The sequence below is a fragment of the Trichoplusia ni genome, chromosome 1, assembly GCF_003590095.1.
Source record: "Trichoplusia ni isolate ovarian cell line Hi5 chromosome 1, tn1, whole genome shotgun sequence".
NCBI lineage: Eukaryota > Metazoa > Arthropoda > Insecta > Lepidoptera > Noctuidae > Trichoplusia > Trichoplusia ni.
The window spans coordinates 14390059-14396629 of NC_039478.1; positions in this window are offsets into that span (position 1 = coordinate 14390059).

Below are 6571 nucleotides of genomic sequence, written 5' to 3' on the forward strand. Positions count from 1 at the left end.
ACACTTTAGATTTATGTAGAAGCCATTAACTTTATTGAAACCATAAATCGATAAGGAATACAGTTTAAAAGTATGATTTATTCATTTTCCATGACATTATAAAATAACCATAAAAGATTTTCGCTTAACAAAATCAAATTATCGACACAAGGAAGGAATATTTTCATTACAGTTTACTATCAACACAATTTGCTGGCTCTAAACTTGGGAAAACATACATTAAATTACCACTTAACGATAACGCAACACCTGCACGTTTTATAGCGAGAATGTACACTGAACAGAACGAAAATAACATAATATATTGGAAATGCGAAGAAGAAATAATACGACGTCGCGCAAAAAGTTAAGAGCGATAAAAGTCACAAGTGTCACGAGCGAAGCCGACGATGACTTTACTGCGACACTTTATCTTGACGACAGCCAAGTGTCAAAATATTTGATGGGCTCTAAATATGCTCTATAGTGCTAAACAGTCGAGGTTCAAATATAACCTACTTGAGTCTATTTTGATTTACGCGAGCAATTGTTTTTGCGCTATTATTTTCTGGTATTTAGCTACTCGACTGTCTCAAATGTTGTCGTTTTTATTCTTAAAGGAAAATATTATCTATTTACAGATTTAATTTATACAATGTCTACGTTTAGCCCAAAACATTATTTATTATCTAGAAGTCCGCTATCAATGACAATCTGTGAATGAATTCGTAAAACCGATGTTTGAAACTTCCAAATACATGAATATATGAGCAATACTAATAAACGGTACATTCATTTTTACTCGGTTCGTAACAAACGGACGTGAGCCACGTTATCATCTGCGAGCTATTTCGGTGTGAGCTTTATCAGTTCGGGGTCAAGAGCGCGCTTTCCGGCTGATAACAGCCCGATAAACACGACCATAATCGTCACAGCATCCCTACCATATTTATTGCCATAACAAAAAAACATTCCCGATAATAGAGCATTCTGTATTTCTGTCACAATTTTTTGTAAAAGATAAGATACTTATTGGACTTTTTCGTGGTTATTCGGTTTGGAACATCAAGTTTTTTGTTGTGTGTTTGCCCGTGAAGTTTCCGATCTTAAATATTTTCTTAGCTTTTAGTTGGACGTCGTTATATGTACCGCAAACATCCTGGCGGCTGGCTGGTCAATATTGGTTCATCTCGCCAGTTGTCAGTCTGTCACAACACTCACGGCGCAGCGGACGTTGCGGACACGCGCTAAACAAGTATCTTATCCCTTATTACCTGTACATTTAGAGCCCACTCATCAGAAATCTTCAAAGGACACTTCCCCAATAGACCTTCTTAATTTATTGCTCCTAGATATTCAAAAACTTAAAACGTTACTTTAAGGAGTCTTTTGGAAGGAATGGACAAATCTAAATAGGCTGCTAGTTTCTATAATTACTTACCTCATAATTATAAATTCTCATACTTTATTGCTACTACATATTATGCAATGGTACTCGTATGATATGACTATTTACGTACTTTCTAACATATGACAAGTATCAATTCCAAACAAAAGAAAGTGCGTCAATAATTAACGCATCATCCATTGTGCGGCCAGATATAATAGATGTGTCGTGTCGTGTCGACTTGACGGAGGACAAGTGTCCGCGCATGCGCAGACGCACCCCAGATTGAGTGCCGTTCAACTCTCAAGAGCGGTGATGCGAATCATTTGATTTGCATTAAGCGCTCACTCAACAATGCCCATGACTAATGATAACTTATACTTATTCATATTCCTTTGTGTGGTGTAAAGTGTAGATAGATGGGTTGTTGTTGGCGTCAATAATCGTGCTAAGTTTCATGGACAGATTGTAAGAGTACTATAAACCAACAGAAATTACAGAGCACAACAAAAATAGAAACAACAGTTTCAAGTTGCTACTTCAAATACTCAATAAGTATGTAGGTTTTCTATCTCTTTCTATAAGCTAAAAAAGTAATAACGAAACTCTGTAAAATTATTAATTAAAGCTGGCTTTCACTATTGAACGAGCGCGTCGTCATTACGCACAATACGCAGTGCACTCTCGTGATTCGCTCCGCCCGCCCTAGGGAGGCTAAAAGGAAAACCGGAGGGAAGATAAACCACCATAACTGAACCCCTGAAATCTAAAGCCATCATAATTATAATGGAATACCGCATATAATACCACAGGTCTAGGAAAATCTGTCGCTATTAAAAAGGGATGAAACCATAGTGTATAACAGAGATTTCTTTTTGATGACTGGTTTTATGGCGGCCATTTATCATTATAAAGCGCAACAAAGACATCATAACAGTTTTAGAAGTAACAAAATGTATAACATTGTTAAGAAGAGCTATAAATTAAACGGAAAGCTCCTGATGAAAAGCCGACTCTATTATTTTGACTTGAAGTTCGAAAGAAATTCTCATTTGTTTAAAGTAGTTAGTCTCATATTTCAGTCGTTTATAGATTTAACAAGGCTGACAAATACAGAGCTCAAGAAAAAAGAAAATTGATAAGTTTCGTACAAGCAGACACAATTTGTATCTTACTCAAAATCAAACAACATCTTACATACGAATCATAGATAATATTATCGAAAAACTTAAGATAGATTCCAGAAGCTGGTAATACCACAAGCACGTAAAAAAATTTACTTAAATATTTTAGGTTTTTCATAAAATTATCAAGGTCATTTTTGAGTAACATCATGAGCAATCAAAGCCTCTGTAATTCCAGGATTAATAACCTAATAGTGTTGTATGAATATAATAGTTTGAAGATCAAGCGATCATTACGAGCGTATTGTTCGGGGTTGCGTCGGCAGTCGGCACGCAATCAGTCCACCCCTCACGCTGACACGTGCGACTCGCCTTATCTTACACGTGGCTTCTTAACTAGCCATGGTGGAACTGTCCGTGGATGAAATATATTATCATATGCCTTGCCTAAATCGTGCGTTGTATATCCGGTAATAGGATATTTGGAGGTTTGGATGGCTCAAGTCTATGAAAATTAGAAATTGTTTCAAGCCTAAGCTTCGGTATAGCAATATATATTTTATAGTTTATTTTTAAACAAAAAAACCTAACAAATAAATACTTAGTCATGAGAAAGCCAATAAAAATAAAGCCTTTCACTCATAATATTACGATGTAATGTAATGATCGCACAATGATATGAACTGTATTCTTATAAAGTAGAATTCCGGAAAATTTACCTTAGTTTTCTAACCAAGACAAACAAACAAAAAATATATTTAGGCATTTGAAATTAAAGGTTTTCTTCTTATATTCCAAACTCGCAAACGTTATATTCAAACAGTATTATTATATGTATCCTTGAAACATACATATATGTACTTGTATATCATACATCCTGTATATAACCGTTCTGATTACAATTGTACGGAAACTGGCGCTGGTTCCGGTCCGGCACGTGGCCGTGGTTCCGGTCTCGCGCTGAACTTGGGGAGTGTAAAACATTGTGGGAAAAGCTTATCGACTTTTCCAATCCGGTAATGCATACACGTGCCGCTTACATTATATGCAATGTAAAGGTGAATTTTTTATCAATGTTAAATACATTTTTTAATATATTGTGAATTAATTCGATCGATATTTTCAATAATTTCAATAAGTATTCATACTGTCTTCTGATTGGTACTTGAAATAGTTTTTTTCTGTGTCGAAAACGTCACCCCGGTGATTTATACAAATATTTTTGAATTACTGGCTTTGGCCTGATGCTTTGGGCACTCCACTGCAAGACATTTAATTGTGTTTGTTAACCATCAGACCTTACAAAAAAGTTCAACAATGCTTTTAACCACGGCCACTCGGAAACAAAATAATAAAGATAATGCATCTGTTTTAAAAACGTCTAATAGCGAATTTAGTTAAGTTTCTCAAATTAAAGATACTTGGATCATCGAATACTACAGCTTATCCAGATCTACTCGAAACCAATCGGACAAGGTATTATGTTGACCTTATAATATAAGGTATTTTCCGACATCCAATATTCTAAAATTGGTCAAAATCTAAACAAAAGCTAATCGAAGTACAAACAACAGACGTCATGTGTTACGAGTGTTATAACACTAGCTTAAACTAAAAAAACAAACATAACAGTAGCGTGTTAGTATTTTGTCCCTACTTTAACACGGTGTACTCAATGGTGCTTGCAATGGCTCGGGCGGGGCGCGGCGCGTAGTCCCGCGGGATGCGCCTGGCAACAGAAGGGTTGATGATTCAGCTTAATATAAACAAATGTTACAATATACAACATCAATCGAACTGTTAGCTAAACAAATAAGAGATTCGCTCTTCGTTTGTTTTTGCAGACGTAAACAACTCATAAATAAAAAATAATGTTTATCTAGCCGAAAAATATATTCAATGCTGCCAGTCCATCAAAAGTTCAAAACTAATGTAACATGTCAGTAGTTGTCTGACCTACATACATTTCAAGATGAACATCTATCTCTTAACAATAGGCCAGCAGGATCATCACATAAAACAATATAACATTCAAACGCGTGTCTTAAATAAACTATATCACAAAGTAGATCAAGTCATAACATTATCAATTGATAATAAAAGATCGTAACACAATGTTGAATTATTTATTTATGGCCTTTAAAGTTGTGTAACCTTAAGGCATAAAGATTGCAACACCCATTTTCCGCTTCGTTCCAAATTGACACTTGGGTATTTGCGATCGTGCATTATTGGCCCATGTAATGCTTACAACGTTTTCCACTCGGCCCGAGTCGTCCCGCGTCGACAAAATTACGTGAAACGTGCTCGCAATTCACAAAATATCCGCTCAGCCCTTCCTTCGTGGATTATACCAAAACACATTTATAGCTCTACCTATTACAATGTATTCAAGTTAAACGAGTAACTTCCTTTATAAAACATGCTTTTATTTGCTGTTGTAATTAGTAAAAATATTGGATTGAACTAAGCTCACACTTTCAGATCCCTAAAAAATCTCAATATAGGTACGAGTATAACATGCGGCTACTACTAGTACCGTTTCGTCAATCAAGTAATTAAATTAATTTAAACAAATCAACTGCATAAATCATAGGGACGAGCCCATACAAGTCGACCAGCTGTCAGCCTATCCGATCCAATTTAATAAAAAGGTTTCCTTTAGAGTTCGGTAGGCTCGTAGTAACCCCCTCTGCTCTATGAGCGATGGTGATGCACGTGCGGTGTTATTGCGCACTGCAATCGATGACGCGAACGCGCGATATAACTTTCTTTGGTTTCACTTTGTCGCTGTAACAGCGGCGATTGTGTGTTACAGATTGTTATGGCGGTGTTAAGTCAGGTCAGGTTGTTGGATACGTTTTTATGAGTTTTATCTTTCTTTTTGCTTAATGATTCATTAGTAGGCAAGGATCTTAACGACTGAGGAACGATCTACAATGCGAGCTACAATGATCCTTAGAAAAGTCATCGGATATCCTGTGACCATAGAAATCTAAATAATAAGGTAATTTAGATTTCTATGCCTGTGACAAATTACATTTTCATGTTCATTTAATCAATCTCTTTAAACATTCAGAGGTTTCTACTGAAACTGAAAAAAATATATATTGACAAAATACTATCATAACTTATATTTCACTCTTCGCTGAGATGATAACCAACTATTACGCTAAAACAGAATTACATGCCGAGTACTTAGTAATATTTATTTAAGTTGTACATAACACACTGTAGTAAAATTTATACATATAAGAAGTACATAAACGAACCCATAACCCAAATACTATTCGTTCGTTAAACTTTATGAAGTGTGGACTTGCTTCGTGTAATGTGTAAGTGCAAATCGGTCATAATTCACTTCGTAAGTGATCGTTTGGCAATCATTTTCTCATGTCTTTAGATCTTAAGTATCCCTATATATAAAGGACTACATTTAATATTAAAGTATTCTAACTACGATTTTTGAAATAGAGCAGTTTCAAGTTTTAAAGCAGTAATATTCTAGAGACGAAAGTGCTAGTTTGTTTGTTTGTTACATTTTAACTTTACGTTTTAACAACTTTTCATATTTTGAAGATAATTTATTTTTAGTAAGATACCCAAGCCAACAAAGCACTACTTTTTACCTGCGTAATAAGGAGGGCAATATTTTTGATAAGTCAAAGCTTCATATACGCGGTCGAAGAGAAGAAGCTAGTCTAATATATCGATGCATATTTGCCTATAAAACTAGGGTGGGTTGATGAAGGGTGCTGATTAAGTTACGTGACATGCGCTCGCCAATTTGTATCAGAGGCCTCTCCCTAGCGCCGTGCCATCAACGAAATTACATTACAACACGTAATTAAATAGTCCATGTTTTTATAGGAAAACATGGCTGTTTACTTTGCTACACGAAATACATTCACTGTCACTTTAATTAAGTTTAATGGAATGCGTTGATGGAAGTGAACTAAATCCATTACACATTAGTATTCTCTCTAACTATCGATCAACAAATACCAAAATACAAAATCAGAACAAACGGGCACAATTAAAATCATGATAGACAATCAATAACAAAACTGATGCAATGTTA